Below are 22,108 nucleotides of genomic sequence, written 5' to 3' on the forward strand. Positions count from 1 at the left end.
ATGAATGTACATCACAGTTTATCTCTCTTCGGAGCCAATTAATGTAATACTATTTTGTATGTCTTCCATTGAAAGCACCAATAGTCAGGAAGTCCTCTTTCCAAACAAACAAAAAAGTACAGCTTTAAAATTAAAATAGATGGCATCATCATTTTTACAAAATTATAAAAACATGTCAAATTTTATTTAAAACATTTTGGAGTACTTTTAAATATAGTTTGGAAGGAAGGAATAAGTGAGTGTGTTCTATTAAGCTCAAATGCTTCAGGAAACCACAAGATAATCTTTTACTCATCATAGAGATGGGATAAGAAGCCATGACTAGGAGACTGAAACAATGAAACTTTGTGACCAGCTACCAGAATACAGCAAAGCCAGAGATATAAGCATTGCCTGGGAGCCAGTGTTCAAGACAGAACCAGTAGTCAAGAGTCAAGAGAACCATCGTGAGTTAAGGAGCACACACATGCAGTTCAAAACAAGTCTTGAGTCCCACGGAAAACAGAGTCCAAAGCAAGGCACAAAATCAAGAATCAAAACAAGAATTCAGAATCATGCATATGGAGCACGCACTGTCCTACCCATTGGTCATTTAAGTAGATCTAGTTGCAGCAAGATAGCGTCTGTTCTCATGTGTGGGATATAAAGCTGAAACTCGTGGACCCAGACAACAGTGTGGTGGTTACCAGAGGGAAGGGGTAGGGATAGGCATGGAGAGGCCCTAGTATATGGTGATAGAAGATGGTTTGACTTTGGGTGGTGGGCACACAGTGCAATAACACAGATTTTGTATCATAAAAATGTACACTTGAAACCTATATGATCCTATTAACCAATGTTACACCAATAAATTTAATTAAATTGATGAATTAAATGTTTTAAAAAAGAATAGTGTGTGTTACCTGCATATGAATCAGTCCTAGCCATTCCTTCCACCGCAGTGGCCTCCCAGATACTGGGACTAAGCATGCCATTCATTTTTCCCACTAGCCATCAGTTGGGACTTCAGAAGGAAAGTCAGACTGGTTACAGACTAAATAAAGAACTTATATTTTCTTTTCATGTCTGAGTTGCAGTGTGAGTTAAATTTCCACCCTGCTACATTAGCTATTGGCTGGACTTCAAGCAGAATTAAAGGGCAAAGCAAGTCTGAAATTAGGCATGGGAATGTTCAGCTAGCCAGAGCTAGGAGATAAAATGAAATGGAAAAATACACACACACACACACACACAAAAGCAAGCAAACAAACAAACACCACACACCTTTTTTCTTTTTCACAGCTTTGTTCACATGTAATTCACATGCTGTACAATTCACCCAGTTAAAGTGTATAATTCAATGGCTTATAAAGTATTTAGACTTGTACATTCATCACCACAATCAATTTTAGAACAATTTTATTACCTCAAAAAGAAACTGTACTCCCCTTAGCCCTCACTCTAGGCAACCACTAATCTACTTTCTGTCTTTATAGATTTGCCTATCTGAGCATTTCATAGAAATAGATTCATACAATAAGTTTTTTTAAACTAGTTTCTTTCATTTAGCATGTTTTCAATGTTCATCCATGTTGTAGCATGTATCAGTACTTCATTCCTTTTCATTGCTAAATAATATTCCCTTTTATGGACATGGCAGATTTTATTTATTCATTCATCAGCTAATGGACATTTAAATTATTTCCACTCTTTGTCTATTATGAATAATGTTACAATAAATATTCTTGTATAAGCTCTTGTGTGGACACATGTTTTTACTTCTCTTGAGTATATACTTAGGAGTGAAATTGCTGAATTATATGGTAATTCTATGTCTAACTATTTGAAGACCTGCCAAGCTGTTTTCCAAAGTGGTTATACCATTTTCCATTCCCACCAGCAGAGTAGGAATGGAATATGGATTCCAATTTCTCCACATTCTTGCCAATAGTTGTTATTGTCACTTTTTAATTATAACATCCCACCATCTATTTGAAAATCTCAAACAGATCTAGATCTTTGGATCTGGTAATTGAACCAGTTCCCTGGTTAGAGAAGCCTACTTACAAAAGGCAAAATCCTGAGCACAGGCATGCCTAATGAACAAGAAGGAAAGAAAAGACCAGAGTTGTTTGGATATGTGTGGGGATGTGTGGGGGAGGGGCCGGGGGAAGGTGACCATATGAAATCGCCAATAGTCAACCATTTTTTGGCCTACAAAAACAGTACATTCATATGATTCAATATAATACAAAATAATTCCCATGGTGTGTAGGATGAATGTTTAGGACTTGTAGGTGAATTACTTAGATAAATAGTTGGGGTGAGTAGGAAGAGCCTTGCATTGCCTTCTAAGTTTCAACTTTATCCCATTGGTGATAGAGAAGTCAAATCACAAAGGAATTTCTGACAAATGGCAAATAAATGTATTTTTTAATGTTTAAAACATTTTAGGTTCAAAAGAAAACTCTACATTATTTTCAGTACCCCCCCAAAAAATATTTAATGATAACATTCAATATTAATAAGGACTCAGGGAAACTGACTGTTCTTATATATAAACTGGAAAGACTTTTCTGGAAGGCAATCTGAATACCCTATGACCAAGCATTCTTCTTCTAGGAATTAATTCCAAGGAAATAGTCATAAATACTAAAAAAAGAAGAAAAAAAAAGTTTAGCCACCAGGATATCCTTAAAGTCCAAAAATATCAAGTTAAATAAATAATGAACCATCCTATACAGATACTTTAAATATTTAGATAAATATGTAACAACATGGAAATGCTCATGAAATTTTGGTATATGAAAAAAAATTAGATTATAAAAATATGTGTGTAAGTCAGGGCTCTTAAGAACTACATCAAAAAAAAAAAAAAAAAAAGAACTACATCAGACTGACCAGGTTTGAATTTCAAAGCCGCCATTTACAGTCATGTGACTGATCAAGTAACCTAACATCTCTGTAATTCAGTTTTAATATCTATAAAATGTGGATAACACCATAACGTACATCCTAGGATTGTTGTAATAATTAAATGAGTTAATACACATAAAGCACTTTGAAATTTGCCTGACACATATTTTTTTAAATATATTTTATTGATTTTTTACAGAGAGGAAGGGAGAGGGATAGAGAGTTAGAAACATGAGAGAGAAACATTGATCAGCTGCCTCCTGCACACTCCCCACTGGGGATGTGCCTGCAACCAAGGTACACGCCCCTGACCGGAATCGAACCCGGACCCCTCAGTCCGCAGGCCAACGCTCTATCCACTGAGCCAAACCGGTCACGGCTGCCTGACACATATTTTAAACAGTAAGCCACTTATCTAAGAGTTATTTGCTGTTAGAATTTGTTGTCAGTAAATTAAGTCAACTTTTAAGCTAATTAAAGAAGTAAAGGTGGGAAGACAAAACATTGGGCAAAAACGGTACCCAAAACATTCCGCAGAGCTGGTCCTGTGAAGTTTCCACCGCAGCTGCCACGCACTGACCCCATGGCTCGCACTCAGATGCTGGGCACTGCACACGGCCACGGTACAGCTGTCTGCTGCACTGGAAACCGGATGCAGCTGCCACCGCCGCCGTCCCCCGGCCAGAATGGATTCTGCGTCATTCCTGCTGCTTTGAGTCACCAGCTCCTGAATCAAAGTCTAGAGAGGATGCATCTGCGTGGCTGCACCCAGTCCCCAGTTCCCAGATGTCAGGGAGGTTGAGAAAAGAGCATTGAGTGTTTTTATCATATAGAAAAGGCAGATTCTACTTTACAAGACAGAGGATTCAACACAGAGAGCAAATTTACACACGGGCAACAAAAGAAAGATATAAATGATTCTTTTGTGGTTTAAAAATACAGGTACAACCTAAATAGATAGTTACATGCAAAGAAAAAAGGACTAAAAGGATATGCATCAAAGTGTTAATGATTAATTGTGAATTGACCATTACGGTTTATTTGAATTTTTTTTATCTCCTCTGTGACTTTCCAGATCTTCTATGGCATGGGAAAGACCTATCCTCTTTTAAAGCAAGACTGGACAAAAGCAGATCTCTGTTTTGAAAAAGAATTGAGTTTTTCTGAGAAGTGGCCATGGAATGGGAAGTGAAAGACTAGGCTCAGGTGGTCATTGTTACCCTAGAGCAGGCCCTTGCTACTCAAAGGTGGTCCACAGACAGCAACATCAGCTTGACTCAGAGGCATTTAGAAATGCAACATTTCAGACCCCAGCTCCAATCTACTGAAAGCAAACATGATTCATCAAGAGATATTCTAGAAGTATAAGCAGCAAGGCTTGACAATTAACAATATGAAAAAAAGTCATGAACTTTGAAAGCATTTCCAAACTTGAAAGAAGGCAGGGTCATTAACAACAATGAATTACTAAAACAGGATCCAGTTTTAATGGAAAAAGATAAATTTGGGTTTAAACACATGAGATTTGAGAACTTGAAAAATGGCCAGATGGATATACTCAGCCTGGGAAATGTAAAACTGGTAGCCAATAAGAAATGTCAAGATTCGGTTTACAAATTTAAGAGTAATCTAAGCAACGGAGATAATAGAAGCCACAAGAACACACAGAGCAAGAAAAGAGATCCAAACAAGATTTTTTAATAAGACCTATCTGCTGGAAACAGGAGAGAAAGAGAAATAAGACAATAGGTGGCCACTACTAAGATCATCAGGAGACTGTAGTGTCAAAGAAAGCAAAGAACAGATGTTTCATTATTATTCAATTCTTTCCTCCTTTCATGCCAAACTAGGAGTGGTTTACACGATTATACTTGCTCTAAACAGGATAGTGATGAATTAATAGAGATCTTAATTCTTAAGACATAGAAGGACTAAAATATTTGGAGCAGGGTAGAAGAGAACACTGTAACTTGGATGCTATAGCAGCAACATCCAAGGTCTCATCATCAGAAGGTATTCAAAGTTTTGTGGCTTTTTAAAAAGTTGTGATGAAAACTGCAATTTTTACAGTGTTGCAAATCAGATAAGACCATGACTTATCTTTGTTTCATTCATTCATTCATTCATTCAACAAACATTTGCTGAGCACGTCTATGAGCCAGCCACTCTTCTGGATGTTGACAAAAACAGTTACAGATCAGACAAAGCCCTTTGCCCTTCTAAGGCTCATATTCTGGAGAGGGAGACAGATAATAAACAGAAGAAATAAGTCAACATTTTATGTTAGATGTTGATAATTATTATGGAAGGAAGGGGTAAAGGGGTAGTTTCAGAGTTGTAATTTTACGGTAAAAGAGGTGATAGGGAAGATACCACAGGGAAGATGAGTAGACCTAAAGGAGGTGAGCAAGCCACTCATGCAGATGTTTGAAGGAAGCACATTCCAGGATAAGGCTGAAGTGAATATGGTGTGGTCAAGGAGGCCAGTGTGGCTCGACTGAGGGAGTGTAGGGGTGAGCAGGAAAATAGGACTAAGGCCATCGGAAGTTTTTAAGCATGAAAGTGACATCATCTGTCTTGGATTTTAACAGAATCATTCTGGCTGCTCTTTCATGAACAGATGGTAATAGGGAAACCAGAAAGGTGGCTATTGTAAATATCTAGGCAAGAATAACGGTGACTTGGACCAGGTACCTTTGACAGTTTTATCTCTTTTCAGATAGCTACCGTTTTTGTTTTTCTCCTAGTATAGCATACTAAAGTGGGATGAGAGGAGGGGGAGAGAGATTGTGTGTATACCAGGGAAAGAAATGCAGAACTCTCAACTCTTCTAGTTAAATAATTCTAAGTGTTTTCACATTTATCTTCAGCCACACAGAAAAAAAGGTAAGCAATGTAATCTAAAATTTTAAACTTAATTTAAATATGCTTAAATAATTAAATCTTCTTAGTTATTACAGCTTCAAGAACATGTTCTTTAACAAACTAAAAATCAGTACCATCACCATGTCAATAAATTTGTATTTGGGCCAAAGTAACAATAAAAGAAACTTGTCATTTATTTTAAAGGCATAAGCAATATTTTCGAAAAGGAGAGTCACTAAATAATGACTGATTCTGAAAGGTACTCTTTTAAACCTTCCACTCCTTCAATGCTATAATTAAAACAAAAATGTACTAGAGAGTACACACAGAGATCTGAGTCACATCAGGATATGTAACTTACTTTTTCTATGGATCTGACACCAAAGGCTCCATTTATTTGCTAAAGATTAAAAGGATAAACTGATTATTTATTATTCCAAAATACAGAGGCAGGATTCCAAGATGGTGGCAGATTAAGTGGAAGCTACACTGGCATTCTCCCAACAGCAAACTGGAATTACAACTAAAACATAGAAAAATCATCTGAATAACCAACTGAAGGCTAGCTGGAGAGAACCCTTATCACCAAAAACATAAAGAGGAGGCAACATCCAGACTGGTAGAAAGTGTGGAGGTGTGAGAGAGCTGGCTGGGCTCCCAAAAATACTCAAAAAATTTATATGCAACCAAAAAAGGATCGTGAATAGCTGAAGCAATCTTGAGAAAGAGGAACAAAGTGGGAGGGATTACAATACCAGATATCAAATAATACTACAAAGCCATTGTAATCAAAACAGCCTCGTACTGGCACAAGACAGGCATATGGATGAGTGGAACAGAATAGAGAACCCAGAAATTGACCCAAGCCATTACTCTCAACTAATATTTGACAAAGGAGGAGTAAAGACAGTCTCTTCAATAAATAGTGTTGGGAAAATTGGACAAGTACATGCAAAAAAGTGAAACTAGACCACCAACTTACTCCATACAAGATTAAACTCAAGCAGACACCAGGGGGGTGAGGGCATGAATGGGTTTGGGTTGGGGGGGCCTTGGGGGGATAAGGACACATATGTAATACCTTAATAAACACAGAAAAAAAGAATAAGCTCAAAATGTATAAAAGGCTTAAATGTAAGTCAGAACCATAAAATTCCTAGAAGAAACCATAAGCAGCAAAATCTTAGACATCTCTCATAGCAATATGTTTGCTGATACATCTCCTAGGGCAGTGATGGCGAACCTTTTGAGCTCGGCGTGTCAGCATTTTGAAAAATCCTAACTTAACTCTGATGCCGTGTCACATATAGAAATTTTTTTGATATTTTCAACCATAGTAAAACAAAGACTTATATTTTGATATTTATTTTATGTATTTAAATGCCATTTAACAAAGAAAAATCAACCAAAAAAATGAGTTCACTGCCGAACCGGTTTGGCTCAGTGGATGGAGCGTCGGCCTGCGGACTGAGGGGTCCCGGGTTCGGTTCCGGTCAAGGGCATGTGCCTTGGTTGTGGGCACATCCCTACTGGGGGGCGTGCAGGAGGCAGCTGATCGATCTCTCTCATTGATGTTTCTAACTCTCTATCCCTCTCCCTTCTTCTCTGTAAAAAATCAATAAAATATATATTAAAAAAATGAGTTTGCGTGTCACCTCTGACACACGTCATAGGTTCGCCATCACTGTCCTAGGGCAAGGGAAACAAAGAAAAAAATAAACAATGGGACTACATCAAAATAAAAAGCTTCTGTACAGCAAAAGAAACCATCAACAAAATGAAAAGGAATCCCATGGTATGGGAGAATGTATTTGCCAATGATACATCTGATAAGGGGTACATTTCCAAAATATACAAAGAATTCATACACCTTAACAAAGGAAGACAAGCAAGCCAATTAAAAAATGGGCAAAGGACCTAAATAGACACTTCTCCAACTAGAACATACGAATGGCAAGAGACACGTGAAAAAATTCTCAAAGTCACTGATCATCAGAGTGATGCAATTTAAAATGACAATGATGTATTACCTCACACCTACTAAAATGGCTACCATCAATAAATGACAAGTGCTGGCAAGGATGTGGGGAAAAGGGAACCCCAGTACACTGCTGGTGGGAATGCAGACTGGTGCACCCACTATGGAAAACAGTATGGAGTTTCCTCAAAAAATTAAAAATGGAACTGCTGTTTGACCCAGTGATCCTATTTCTATGAATATATCCTAATAATTCCAAAACACCAATCAAAAAGAATGTATCCACCCCTCTGTTCATAGCAGCACAATCTACAATAGCTAAGATTTGGAAACAGCCCAACTGCCTATCAGTAGATGAGTAGATAAAGAAGCTGTGGTACATTTACACCATGGAATACTGGGCAGCTGTAAAAAAAAAAAAAAGAAGGATCCCTTACCCTTTGAGACAGTATGGAGGGACCTGGAGAGCATTATGCTAAGCAAAATAAGCCAGTCAGAGAAAGACAAGTATCACATGATCTCACTTACATGTGGAATCTAATGAACAAAATAAACTGATGAACAAAATACATCCAGAGACATAGAAGCATGGAACAGACTGATGAATCTCAAAAGGAAGGGGAAAAGGGTTAGTCGGGAAGAGATTAAGAAAAGAACTTATGTGCATGTATACATAACCCATGGACACAGACAATAGTGTGGTGAAGGCCTGAGGGAAAGGGCAAGAGGAGGGAGGGAGGAGGGGTCCATGGGGGGAAAGGGAGATATCTGTAATACTTTCAATAATAAAGATAAATTTAAAAACAAATAGAAAAATAAAATACAGAGGCAACTGTCACATTGAACATTGATTCAGAAAGAAGAGTTGTCAACACTATTAATATTACCCTAAATCAGCAATTTTCAAACGGTGTGCCGCAAGAATTTTTAAAACAAGCAATACCTGACTGTTCAGTCAGGGGTACTGACCTCTCTTCCCTTAAATTGTCAAATTAAAAAATGACAACAACATCACAGCAATAGCCATCAAATGTGAATGAATCCAAATTATACCTATTATTTATTAGATGGGCAAAAATACACATATTTTTTGGTGTGCCACAGAACTCTAGTAGTTTAATTTATGGATGCCATGAGATGAAAAGGTTGAAAATTGTAGAGAGATTTATTGTTTACAAAGCACTTTCACTACCATTATCTCATTTAAGCCTCAGAATAAACCTATTAATATCACTGTTATTAATTTACAAATAAAGAAACCCAGATTCAGGGAGGGTAAGGGACTTATCCAATGCCAGTCAACTAATTAGCAAGTACCAGAGCTGGGAACAGAATCCTCACTTCACTGTTCTCTATACTATACCAACCCGTGTACTTTTCTAGATATAGAATTAGGGGGAATTTTTTTTTCCCCCAGTGCAGGAATAACCAGGTCAACAAGACCAAAGATGGAAAGCAGTGCCTATGGAAAAGTGCTACTTGGGAATAATAAATAGTGTTACGGTAAATTCTGTCGACCTCATTTAATGTTAGGAAAACCAAGGAGCAGAGGTTTGTTAGTCAAACACTGGCTCTTTAATTATTCAGGCTGGCTTGCCATGTAGGCAAACCTCGGGTCTTTTTCACTGCTTCCCTTTAAGGCTGCTTGATCTCCTGGCCTGCTCTTTAGCACCTCCACCAGAGGGCGGGCAGGGCAGAAGAGAGCGTTGGAACCTGTTTGATCAAAAAGTTGGAAGAACAAAATGTAACTCCTGATCTTAATTTAGGCGTTTGGAGTCTTTCTAGATTTCAGTTGCTAATGAAAACTATGCTACCATTCTCCTATGTAGACCTAGAATAAACCATGCAGCAAAATTATTTCAGAACTAGAGAATAACATTTCATTATACTTCTTTATATTTTCACTCTGATTTTTCTAAATGATAAATATAAAATGTTAAATCTTAAATATGTACACTTAAGAACTGTGTGGAGCCCTAGCTGGTTTGGCTCAATGGATAGAGTATCGGCCTGCAGACTGAAGGGTCCCGGGTTCGATTCCAGTCAAGGGCACATGCCCCGGTTGCATGTAGGAGGCAGCCAATCAATGATTCTCTTTCATCATTGATGTTTCTATCTTTCTCCCTCCCCCTTCCTCTCTGAAATCAGTAAAAATATATTTTTTTAAAAGAAAGAAAAAGAGCTGTGGGGAAATACACGGGCAATGAACAAGAACAGAAAATTCACGAGAGGAAATTCAACTAGCAGTGAACATGGGGAAATGTTCCATTTCACAGGCAATTAAAGAAATAAAGATGTAAAACAAAAAAATATTTCATCTGTCAAATTAATGAATGTTACAAATGAGAATTACTGGTAAGGGTGTAGTAAAACAGGCATTTTAATATATTTTTAGTGGAAATGTACATTGGAACCATATTTCTGGAGAGAAATCTAACCCCATAGAGAGATTAATCCTGACAGAAGAAAATCAGAGTAACTTCCTACTACCCAAGTAGGAAATTAACTAAAACCTGTTTTTTTTCCCCTCAAATCAAGTGAGCCCTTACTAGTACATGATGAATACAGATTCATGATATGATATATGATAGAAAAAGCAAGCTTTATGCCACTTCCGGCCCACTGTAGTCTCAGAGGGCTAGAAAAGGGAGGGCTCTTACCCCAGGAGAGTGTGAGGGTTATAACCTCACCACTCCAGGAGAGATGCAAGAGCACACTATCAGTGGAGATGACTAGAAGCATCTGGATGCCTATGAGTCTCCCAGGATCACAGGGTCTGCCTTGCACCCACAAGAGAGGAAAGTGGTGCTCTCTGCAGGTTCCAGCAAGTGTAGCACATGCCACTGACCTGCATCCTATTACTCCAGGTTGTCCCAGAGAAAGAGAGAGCCAAAGGGTTCTGGTGTGTTTGGGACTATCCAGATATAGTCATGGGTCTTGTCAACAATGGCTAAGCATGCATGGACTGGATCACCCCATGCGACCTCAAATTACAATGCTATAACCCACTCACAGTCTTACTGGTCAACTACAATATTTGCCCCTAAATTCAAACCACTGCACAGTAACAGAGTTGCTTAACCTTGCTTGTAACTTAACACCCTCTAGCTTCAGCTAATTTAAGAGATAGTCTGATGGCAAAAAGGAGGTCTCATTACAATAGGAAATTGCTTGGAAGGCCCAGGCCCCACAAAAAGAGATTTTTCCTGAGTTCTCCTAACCATCATAATTTAAACAGGGAGGAACTGGGGGCAACCCAAATGTCCAGTCAAGAGTGTAGTATGGCCCAGCCGGCATGGCTCAGTGGTTGAGCATCGACCTAGGAACCACGAGGTCACGGTTCGATTCCCAGTCAGGGTTGCGGGCTCAATCCCCAGTGGGGGATGTGAAAGAGGCAGGTGATCAATGAAAAAAAGACATTCCAAGTAAGAGGAATAGAATGTGCAGAGAAGTGTGGTGAGGAAGCAACATGAATTTGGGGAACTAAAATTTAGTTCAGCATGATCAAGAGGTTAAGTTGGAGAGAGGAAGAGCGTGCTGACAGGCAAGACTGAACACAAGGGCAAATGTCAGACCATAAAGAATCTCGTACGTCATGCTACAGGTTTGAATTTTATTCTCGAGGCAATTGGAATACATTGAAGGCTTTTAAACAGAAGAGGGCCATCACCAGGTTTGTCTTTTAGAAGGTCATTTGTTGGCAGAACAGAGAATCAATGTTGGAAACAGGGCAAGCAGCTGGGACCTGGCGCCGTCATCTAGGTAAGAAATTGTAATGGTGTCAACTAGGTGGTGACACTGAAGACAAAGAAAAGAGGATGCAACTAAAGATATTTGAGACAGAGAGTCAGTAAGGCCTGATAACTTCCTGGATGTGAGAAAGGAAGGACTTCCTGGTCATGATCATTATAAATGTTTGTGAAAATGCTTGATTAGTATAAAATTCTAATGAAAACAAATCATACTCATTCTTATTTTTGAGTCCTAAATTTTTATATTGAAATCTTTTCACTCTCTTGGATGAAAAAGATTCTTTTTTTAAAGGAATTTATTTTTTGTTTTTGCTCTTTTAAAGTTTCTTCTCATTCTCAAAAGCCACTATTTTTTTTTTTAAGATTCTGACGGTCTTATCTCTCACCAGTGCATCTTTTTCCGAATCATAAAACCACCAGTTGCTAAGAAGGTGACCAAAAAAATGGGGATGTGGTTCTTTAGAATTGTGGCAATTTCACAACTCTGTCACCACAATCTACTACACCTGTTTAGACACCCACCTCCTGTCATTATTAATAGTCCTTCGCTTTCTCAATTTTCCATTCAAACCTAACTTTTAAAAAATAGGCTGACCACCAAATTGGGTGAGTCACTTTTAAAGCCATTCTTATGGTTAGTGGAGTTTCAGTTCTCAAATGTGTTTTAAATAATGAGAGTTATCCTAAATGTCCAAAAATGTGGTTGAGTAATTCTGCCCAACTTCTTAAGTATATTAGAGGAAGGCAAGGGAATTGCAATGTGTAATGCAATATGAATTTAAATTTAGTCATGTGCTACGATAGGTGTGATTTGAAGGAAAGTGTATGCATTAATGTCAACTTGCAACACTTGAATCAAATAGGAAAGGAAAGGCTCAACAGACTTTATAAATATAAGTTGTAAAATGTAATATTGCACTAGAGACTTTGCAAGCTTTTTTAATAAGCTCATTAGCCTATGAAACATATTAGCATGCTTTTAACTTGAACCATTTTTTCCTTTATATGCCCTTGCATTTAGTGTTAAATTTCTGTTTTTATAATAAAATATTTAGAACTCTATTACCAGTGGCACTTAATGGTACAATTAAGAAATGGGAATTAGATTGGGAAATTCTGACTCCACTATCCTTAAGTGACTTAATGTCCAAGACAGAAATTTGGGCCTGGGTTTGTACAGTGGACAAGTTCTTGTAACTTAAATTTACAGATGAAACCAAGGAGATTATCTTGCTTAGATCTCTATATTAAGAACTGAGAACCAGAGAATTATGTGATATAACCAACGAAACAAAAGTGGTTGGTAATGGCCCTAGAATGTAGACCAGAGCTCTTCCCAAGCATCTCTGCCTGGCTTTTCCATGATCTTATCAGCAACTTTGTTAAACCAGAGAAGTTTCAACTAGAGGAGGAAATCTTTTTCATAAAGTTAATAACCAGCCTCTAAATTATACTATATTTTATATAAATTCTGATTTTCATATCTATATTCAGTATGCTTAAAGAAAAATACATCCAAATAATTACATTTATCAAATTTGAACCTGAAGGGGCCGGAAGTTGTGTGTACACATAACCTGAATTAATCAAAAGAGTGAAATTTTTTTTGCCCCAGCAGATTTGGCTCAGTGGATAGGGTGTCGTTCTGTGGACTGAAGGGTCCCAGGTTCGATTCTGCTCAAGGGCACATGCCTGGGTTGTGGCTTTGATCCCCAGTAGGGGGCATGCAGGAAGCAGCTGATCAATAATTCTCTCTCATCATTGATGTTTCTATCTCTCTTTCCCTCTCCCTTCCTCTCTGAAATCAATAAAAATACATATTTTTAAAAAAGAGTCACTTTACAATTTAAAAAAAATGAATTTTTTTTAATTTAGAATTTTTTCTTTGGTATAAACATAGCAATGAGACTAAGCTGACCATGACTTGCTTAGAGATTAGAGGTTCTGTTTTAATAAGTGGATATGGGTGATAAGTAATCAGTATATATCACATGCTCCATCACACCCTACATCAATGAGGTCTAAAGCAAAGCCAGCTTTTATCTCATTTGTGATTTTCAGAAGTTCTAATTATGGTGTTACTGTAGTTGTAAAATATCCCCAGCAAAAAGAAAGTGGAGGCTTGGCAGGAAACTGCATCAGAGACCCTCAGTGGAGACCCAAACGGGAACTTTCTCTGTCTCTAGTTCTTTATCTCCTCATATCATCCATCACGAAATGTGAAAAGACACGGGAGATAGTTATGCTGAGGACATGACACACAAGAGTCCTTCAATTTATTGGAAATCTTGATCTTCATATGCAACATTCAATTATAGTTATTTAATTCCTGGCCATTAAATTCTTTTATAAAAAAATTGTGTTGAAAGTGCTCACAACTGAGGAACACTTGGCTGCTCACTAGGATTCATTTTCATAAGAACTGGGTGGGGCCCTGTGTCAGAGGAAGTTCAAAGCAATAAAACAATTACTCAAGCCCTTGCTACTGAGCCATTATTATTCAAGAATCAGGCTATTCATTAAAGAATTTACCTTCTGAATCTTAGTCATGTACTGACAACTCTTTTCATAAAACGATGGCTACTCCTAGTCAATAGGGAAGGGAACTGACATTTGAATACCTGCAACGTGTTTTACATGTTTCAACATCCTCACAACAGCCCTGTAAGAAACACATTACCCCGTTTCACATATGAAGGAACAAACTCTGAGAAATGAAGAAAGCTGCTTAAAGTCACACAACCAGAAGACTGGTCTGTCTAATCTCAAAGTCCAAGCCTGTTTCGCCATGTTCTGCTCTTTCCTCAATTTAAGAAGAGGTGGAGGATCCCAAAATCTCCACTCAGGGTAAAAATATATTGTAAAATCCAATGTCCTTTGGATATGAAGAGAGTTAGCCTTGCTGTGATGCCAGATTATGCCTCTGTGCATTTCATCTGCAAAATCTGATGGCTATCCTTCAGAGAGCCAGAAATTATCTCTATGATTAACTCACTCTAGGGTGGGTGTTTAAGAAATGCAATGTGATGATGACTGTGGGAACATTTGCTCTACAGTCATCAAACCAGACCTAATCCCAGCTTCTCTGCATTGAGATTGTCAGATGCCAAAAGAAGTGATGACAGGAGGCCAAGGCAGATGTTATGATAAATTAAGGAGGCTGCAGGCCAGGAAAGAGTGATGAAGAGTTTGAAGCATATATTGTAGTATAATTTCAAGTCATCTAACATTGTTGACTGAAAGAGGCTGTCAGAAAAGTAACCTAGTTTTAACTGAAAGAGCCACAGAGTCAAGACAGCTGAGCTCCCAGCAGGATCTGGTTTTGTCATCAGCAGTTTCACTGCTCTGTAGCTAAGCATTTGGGCTGGCTTTCACATGCAATAGCATTGTGTAAGATGGAACATTAGGTCATGGCCAGTTTACCAGAGTCAATCAAGTGTGTTCTACATTTAGAAAAAGAGGAAGAATTTCTGGGCCTCTGCCCCCTTAAAAGGCCACAAGACAACCTAAGGTCAATTAGAATGACAATGTCTTGGTTTTACTTACCCTACATATACATGGAAATTGTCTCTAGCACTACATAGGCCACATTTTTATATTATTCATCTTGGAAAAGTAGTAGTATTTTCTTCATATTCACAAAGGTGAATATTAAAGACCTGCCTAATTGTGACGATTCACATTTTATCAGTGCAAATTATCTCCCAAATATGCTGATCATAAAATGCAATGGTGTATTGAAGGGGCCAAAGAATAAATGTGTTAAAATATAAATATGGAAAAACAGAAAGTGTTTTTAACCAAAAACCAAAAGACGTGCAAATAGCATTTTAAAATGTTCACCATCACACTAATAACCAAAGCTGTGCAAAATTGCAATGAGTTCACTTTTTTGCCTCTAATATTAAAAAATTACAATATTCAATGCAATAAAAGGATCAGTGAGATGACCTTTCTATACTATATAAATTTCTCTGAGCTCTCTGGAAAGTAATTTACCACTATATTTTAAAAGCCTTAAAATATTCATAAGCATCTGAAAGTACAGTGTTATCAGAAATTCTGGGGTGAGACCAAGCAATCTGTTGTAACAAGCTACCCAAAGTGATTCTGATGTACATTTACGTTTGAGAACCACTGCCCTTGGGATTCTCACCTACTCCAATGGCTTAACAGCCATGTCTAGGCAGATGAGTCCTAAATCTACTTTCTGTACCCAAGATGTCTTTTCTGAATTCCACATTTCCTTTTTTGATATTTCATAGATATTTCAAAATAAACACGTTTAACTCTAGGTTCAGATATTTCTCCTCCCAATATTCTCTACCTCCAGTAATCTCAGTCTCCAAAAATGGCAATTATCATTTCTACTCATGCCACAAACTTAAGTGTCATCCTTGACTTCCCTATCCTTTTCCACCTCATTCCTACATCCAATAAAGCACTATTTCTGAAACATATAAGAAATTGCTACAGACTAAATTGTGTTCCCTAAAATTCATATGTTTCACTAATCCCCACTGTGATTGTATCTGGAGATAGGGGCTTTAGGAGGCAATTAAAGTTACATGAAGTCATAGGTTGGAGCCTTATAAGAAGAGGAAGAGAGAAAGAGAGAGAGAGAGAGAGAGAGAGAGAGAGAGAGAGAGACCTGCCATGTAATATGGTCATCTGCAAGCCAGGAAGAGAGCTCTCACCAAAAACCAACCCAAATAGACCTGTATCTGAGACTTCCAGCCTCCACACTGTGAAAAAATAAACTGCTTTTTAAGTCACCCAGTCTTTATTATATATTTTATTATGGCATCTGAGCAGACTAAGACAGTTATCTATAAACTGCCCATTTTATTTTATCTCCACTGCTACCATCCATGTACAGACTACCATCACCTCTTGCCTGGACTATTGCAATATCTTTCTAGCAGTTTTCCCCCTAGATCAGTCCCACCTCCTTCAAACCATTCTCTATACCCAGCTAGAAGGATATCATCAACTCAGGTTTCTATTTAAAATCCTTCAGTGGCTTTCCATTATCTTTTAAATAAGGCTCAAATACTTAACATACATATGTCAGGATGATATAAGAAATATTCACTGATGGGCTCCAACCCCACCCCCACCCCAATATATACTGATCCCTTGTCCCTCCTTCCCTAGACACTTGCTGCCTCAGTGTGTACACTGCCTCCCCAGCACCCTCCTGGTCAGCCTGCTCCTCAGTGTCACTTTCTGCCACACTGGAAAATATCTGGCTGCTCCTTGGGTCTTTGCACATCATGGCCCATCTGCCTGGAATACTTTTATTTTGTCCTTCCTTTTGCCTATTCACCTTTCATGTCTCAATTTAAATATCATTTCCTTAGGAAAAGCATGTTTGACCACGTTTGTACAAGCCAGATCTCCTGTTATATATTCCCAGCACACTTAGAATTTCTTTCGATTCATAATTTATGCACTTATAATTATTTACAATTATTTGTTTAGTGACTATTTTTCCTACTAGGCCCGTGGTCAGCAAACTGCGGCTCGTAAGCCTCATGCGGCTCTTTGGCCCCTTGAGTGTGGCTCTTCCACAAAATACCACGTGTGGGCGTGCACGTACAGTGCGATTGAAATTTCGTGGCCCATGCCCAGAAGTAGGTGCTGTGTCACATATGGAATTTTTTTGATATTTGCAACCATAGTAAAACAAAGACTTATATTTTTGATATTTATTTTATGTATTTAAATGCCATTTAACAAAGAAAAATCAACCAAAAAAAATGAATTCGCATACACGCGTGTCATAGGTTCATCACTGATCTAGACCATACTAAGTGTTCAATAAATATTTATGACTGATCCACTGACAAGGTTAAGTCATTATATGGTAGATATCAGAATTAGGGTTCTTGTACCATATCTGTTTATTTACAGTATTCCAAGATTGTAAAACATGTTGTTAAAAGAAATTATTCCATTTGTAACCACTTTTCTGAATAAGTCAGGACTTCATCAATATAACTTTGGAAAGAAATGTGTTTGCCCACATACCCCCCTTGTCCATATACCCTGGTTTTAAATTTTTATCTTCATAAAAATAGATAAATTGTTCTCATGAACCTAGACAGCTTTAGAATAAATAAATGGTATGTATTTGAACTCAATCAAGTATAGTTACATTCCTGAAATATTATTTCTGCATAAGATTTCACTTGAAAAAAGAGCTTGAAGGCCTAAAACAATGACTTTAAGTCCTGGAGAAGAACCAGATCTTTTACAATATGTTGGAATATGAGTCCAGAGTCCTCCTTTACACAGAGACCTGTGAGACAGCTCAGAAACAGCATTATTTTACCCTACCTAGTTTGTGGGCCAACTGAAACATGTGTAATAATACTTGTAAATTTCGTTTTTATTCTCTTCTCTTCCATGTATCCTACATAATTTTCCTTCCACAATTTACACAACTAATATATATTTACCACTGGGCTGGAGAAAGGGGAAGAAAGGATTAAGGGAGAGGGGAAGGAGAGATCTAGGGAAAGAGCTGGGACTTGGGCATCTCTTAGGCAACCTATAGTACTGATTATTCTATCATGATTCTTCTCACTCTTCCTCTTATGCAAAATATATTTGACTCCATGTCATGTTGGGAATGATGCCAATAGATGTATGTCATCTTTAGGGCAATCCTGGTTGCACCACATTAAAGAAATAATTTAGCTATAGTAGTAATTCTCTGAAGTTTACTCAACAGAGAATCCATCCCAATAACCAACCTCCAGGGCCGAGTCATTAATCCATTACAAGCTGCCAACAATATATCATCTTCTTTGGGAAGAACCAACAAATCTCAAATAATATTCATGATTTCCTCCACAAACTGGTTTACCTGATTAATTTCCCTGTTTGAACAAGTGCTACAATTATAGTCCTAGTCAGCCAAACTTACAACCTAGTGCTACCTTTAACTTTCCTCTTTTCTCGTCCTCCACAGTACAGGGAAGAATGAAGGAGCAAGGGCCTACTCTGTCCTAACCACTGACATCAGAGAGTTGTCAAGGTGCAGTTCAAGGCCAATGGATCAGAATGACCTGTTGCATTTGTTAAAAATGCAGACTTCCAGCCACATCTCAGACTACTGAATCAAGGATGTGGGGGGAAGTCTGCATTTTAAATTAGCTTTCCAGGGAACTTCTTAGGCCAACTAAACAGACTACTCTAAAGGAAATGACCCAGTTGAGAAAAGACACACTGAGAACGCAGCCTGTTCATAGGGCACAAGAGGCAGTAAAGGAGTCCAAGGCAAGTGGATGGAACGAACATACTAGTAGAGGCAGAAAAACAGAGGCCATAAACAGCGTGTAAGGGTTCAATACTCTGAAGCCACCATTTAGATATATTCATGAACAGCCTTCACCAGGACAAGGCAGGAGAGACCCCAGCTCACCAAAGAGAGAGCCAACCAGAACAAGTGGGGCCTCGGCTACATTGCCATAGAAAAACCAGAGCCTCCACATCTCTGCTTGCTAGTGGAAACAGCAGAAGTGCCACCTCTATCTTCCAAATATGACATTCATATGTCTGCCTTGCCAGAGAGACTGGGCCACATGTGGAATCTGAGGAAGTCTGGGAATGGAAGCTCCAGCTCTCTATCCTCCAGCATGTTACAAGGGGAGGGAGGTGGAATAATATGGGCCACAAATGATGATATCTCTCTCAGCATCATACTCACCTGTAAACTCCTCTACTAGACCAGAAGCTATCAGAGGCCAGAGACCTGATTGATGTTAACTGTTTCAGAAGTCCAAGCACTTAGCAAACTGATGAATAATAGAGGAAGGAAGGAAGGAGGGAAGGAGGGAAGGAGGGAAGGAAGGAAGGAAGGAAGGAAGGAAGGAAGGAAGGAAGGAAGGAAGGAAGGAAGGAAGGAAGGAACCAAATCGGGAGTGGGAAATTCTGTTTTGTCAGTATTCAAAACTTAATATGAAAGGGTGGGGGGGAAAAAAGGACACTTATGTAATACCCTTTGTAATACTTTTAGCGAAAAATAAAAAAAAATAAAAAAAAACTTAATATGAAATGAAGCAGGGACTGACACTAACAATTCTCATTTCTTAGTAGCATTTGCTTTCCAGTCTGTTTCCATTCATTTCCACGACTGTGAACTTAATATAGTTCAAATTCCTCATATCTGGAAAAAATCAATTGTCTCCTCACTGTTGCCCTGCCCAAATTCTCCTCGCTCTTTTCCATTCTAGTCCCTTCTACACACTGATCTCTAACCAAGTTTTCTAAAATAGTGGTCTTCAAACTTATTACTTGCAAATACTTTCAAAAGAATTTTGTAACACTCTGTATCCTTGTGCACATTATTAAGCTGACACGTAAAGCTTTTCATCCCAAGTTAAAATGGTTGCAAAGGATGTGACTTCCAGTGTATTGTAAATATTGTCATCAAAAAATATTACAGCACTTTAAAAAATATATCATACTGAATCTAAATATCATGTCATCTATTTTTTTTAAATATATGAACAAGTTGTTGTTAACATATTTTTTATATTTTTATTGAACAGTCTCGTTTGGCCTAAAGCCCAGCATGGCCCTTGCCAGTTAGCATTGCTGCTTTTACCCCTCCTGCTCGGCCCCAGTTCGGTTCTCGCCATCTCCTTCCATCTGCCCATCAACTCCCACAAGTGCCTCTGCAAGGAGATCCACGCAGACCTGCTGGTGACCGGGACATAGAGATCACCCACCAATCTGGGGGCGCTGGCGGCCTGCGCACCCGCCTCAAGGTCACAGATTCTGCTGGCCATATTCTGTACTCCAAGGAGGATGCAACCAAGGGGGCATTTGCCTTTACCACTGAAGATTATGACATGTTCGAAGTGTGTTTTGAGAGCAAGGGAACAGGGCGGTTACCTGACCAACTCTTGATCCTCGACATGAAGCATGGAGTGGAGGCGAAAAATTATAAAGAGATTGCAAAAGTTGAGAAGCTCACATCTTTAGAGGTAGAGCTGCGACGCCTAGAAGACCTGTCAGAATCGATCGTTACTGATTTTACCTACACGAAGAAGCGAGAGGAGCAGATGCGCGAATCCAATGAATCGACAAACACCCGGGTCCTGTACTTCAGCATCTTTTCAATGTTCCGTCTCATTGGACTAGCCACTTGGCAGGTCTTCTACCTTCGCCGCTTCTTCAAGGCCAGGAAGTTGATTGAGTAATAAGGCCTACTCTCCTCCCACCTTGTATCTCAGCCAGCAGAACATCACCGGGACGTGCCTGGCCTAAGGCATCCTATCAACAGCGCCATAAAGGCACGTTGGAACTTTCTTGCCAGAACTGATGACTTTTGGTGTGGGAGGACATGGGTTACCGCCTACTCAACAAGTCATTGAGGGACTTCTTTTTAACTTGATAGAATTTGGGCTGGTTTTGCAACAATAGGACTTAATAGAGTCGCCTGTGACAAAAAAATAGGGGCTACCTAGATAATGCCAAAGCCAGCATTTGTACAGGTTTCCTCATGTGATCTGTTGAACCAGGTTTTCTTTCCTTCTCCCACTTGTTCACCAGCTTGGGCTTCCACTCTTGTTCCTTTACCAAGATTTGAATGACCATGTGGAACTTGTTTCATTCTCATTGTCCTCTTTGGATTTCTGTGTGAAAACACCTTTAACTTTATCTTAACCGCTAGCTGAAATGTTTAGGTAGCTTCTGGAGGTATCCTTTCTTAATTTTATGTCTCGTAAAAGGGTGATGGATGTGACACCTCATAGAAATGAGCTTTGAACTATAGATAACTCTTTAAAATTTTTCATTTTAGAGAATTTGTGCTCAAAAATAAATAAATAAAATATTTTTATTGATTTCAGAGAGGAAGAGATAGAAACATTAATGAAAAGAGAGAATCATTGATCAGCTGCCTCTTGTATGCCCCTTACTGGGGGTTGAGCCCACAACCAGGCATGTGCCCTTGACTGGAATTGAACCTGCAACACTTCAGTCCACAGGCTGACATTCTATCCACTGAGGCAAACTAGCTAGGGTTGACCAAGCTGTTTTTAATAATCAGAGATTTTGAATCTTTTCTTTTTCTCTCTTTGAACTCATATTTTTATTCTGCTTATACCAAAGAATTCCATCCTAGTAGGACATATTTTTATTCTTGAAAGTCTTTTGTCAATTACCTTAATTATCATAACAAAAAGCATATCCATTGAAATTACATTTAAAAATTTTTGGGTGACCCTAAAGCTGTGTTTAATAATTATCCTGGATTATCATTTCAATTATTATCAGCATACTATTGATAAAAATAACATGAATATATTTTATAAGGAAATATATTTAATAAGAAAAAGCTAATTTTGTTTTAATGTATCGCTTAATGAGTTGGATAGAACTGGCTGGTTTGGCTAAAATGAGGTCAAGTATGTAATTTTTGTTAAAATTAGGTCAGGTATCAATTTAGCATAATTACTAATTATTTATGGCTAAATGGAGATAGGGTTTAACCTCAGTTTTATTCCCCTATCTTTTTGTGCTTTATTATTAATGTAAATGTTGAGAAAAATTTGTTCTTGTAAATAAGTAAGTAGAAATAGGAATTTTGTTACAGCAATGC

General features: G+C 38.3%; 1 pseudogene; it reads left to right on the top strand.

The window, feature by feature from the left end:
• The first annotated feature begins 337 nt into the window (after positions 1-337).
• Positions 338-20,802, top strand: LOC102442523 (annotated as a pseudogene).
• Positions 20,803-22,108: the final 1,306 nt, after the last annotated feature.

The sequence above is a fragment of the Myotis lucifugus genome, unplaced genomic scaffold (genome assembly GCF_000147115.1).
Source record: "Myotis lucifugus unplaced genomic scaffold, Myoluc2.0 scaffold_18, whole genome shotgun sequence".
Taxonomy (NCBI): Eukaryota; Metazoa; Chordata; class Mammalia; order Chiroptera; family Vespertilionidae; genus Myotis; species Myotis lucifugus.